This window comes from Pseudophryne corroboree, chromosome 3 (genome assembly GCF_028390025.1).
Source record: "Pseudophryne corroboree isolate aPseCor3 chromosome 3, aPseCor3.hap2, whole genome shotgun sequence".
Lineage (NCBI taxonomy): Eukaryota > Metazoa > Chordata > Amphibia > Anura > Myobatrachidae > Pseudophryne > Pseudophryne corroboree.
The window spans coordinates 93,970,463-93,971,904 of record NC_086446.1 but is presented as its reverse complement, the minus strand read 5'-3'; the positions used below and the strand labels follow the sequence as shown (position 1 = coordinate 93,971,904).

The window sequence follows — 1,442 nt, the reverse complement described above, 5'->3', positions numbered from 1 at the left end:
GACCTTCTGTTTGACATAGTTTGATATGCTGCATAAATTGAGATCATGTGTGGACAAAATATTCCCTATGAAAGGGTATACCCACATTGAATTTGTTTAGGGATACCGTAAGCCCACATCGAATACAATATATATGTTAAATTGTGCTCTATTATTGTATTATCTTCTTCTTGTGTGGATAAAACATCCCCTATGAAAGGGTATATCCACATTGAATTTGTTTAGGGATACCGTGAACCCACATCGAATACAATATATATGTGAAATTGTGCTTTATTATTGTACTATCTTCTTCTCTCATTTGAGATTTCATCTCTCATTCTATTCCGTGGACTCTCATCTACGATTCCTAGGAGCAATCCTGGGTCTAACAGACAGCAGATCCACACTTCTTCTTCAATCTACTGAATAGGTGCACTCTCATTGGTGAGTGGAACACCTCATCAACGTGTTACTATCATACCTCACCGCTAGAGCCCAATCTCGTCCGATCTTGGAAGCAAAACGGTGATGGGCTGGGTCAGTATCTGTGGGGTGACCCTCAGAGAATACCCAGTGTAGTAATTTGAGGTTGTTTCCTTTCAAAACTCAATACCAACAGCAGGATCACCACTGCTTCTTCCTTCCTACCTTGACCTACCCTGATTTTTTCAGGCAGGAACTAATTAGAAATCAATAATTTGTCAATTTCAGTGACACTAGGCACACCCACCAGGGTTCATGTGTGATAAAACATTCCTATAGTGAGTTAAGCTTATGTGTCGACAGAGCACTTTAAACATTAGAGGATGAGATGTGATAGTAGATATATGAGACAAATACTCCCGTTGTAATTGGTACCTATCTGTGCATGACCAACTCAGGTCCCATTAAAACAAGCATTGCTTGTACTGGTATGGCATAAGACCGGTGTATGACGACTGTATCTACATCCCTATGCCAGTCTATATTGGGATAGACTAAACCAGAACATACCAAATTTTTTCTCCAATGATATATTTGTGGTGTTTATGTGTTTGTTTTTTTCCTTTCTTTGCAAAAACTCCATGGGGAGAATGAGTGGATACTGAACTAATTTTAACAAGGCATAATAAACATTATGTTTTAATAATATCAGTATAATTTGAGCAAGAATGCACCCAAACAAGAGTCTTCTTTAATCTATTTTTGCTCTAGCTGTTTCCGGACTCTGGGTGCACCACCAGACTGTAACTAAGATTATCTCTGTATATACGAATACTGGTTCATATAAACACATGTAATTGTGTATGACTGGTGCGGAATCACCAACTTTCCTTGGTAAACATTTAATTTTACTGATCCTAGATCAGCTTCAGATTCCTGCACAGTTTGATATTCACAATATCCAGTGGCTAGTGGTTCTCTCTTTCCTTTTCCACTGCCCTGGACTTACTCAGTATCCACCCAACAATACAACCTTA

The 1,442-nt window shown here is 38.6% G+C and overlaps 1 pseudogene; it reads left to right on the top strand.

Moving 5' to 3' along the window:
* The first annotated feature begins 449 nt into the window (after positions 1–449).
* LOC134898230 (5S ribosomal RNA) lies at positions 450–567 on the top strand (annotated as a pseudogene).
* Positions 568–1,442: the final 875 nt, after the last annotated feature.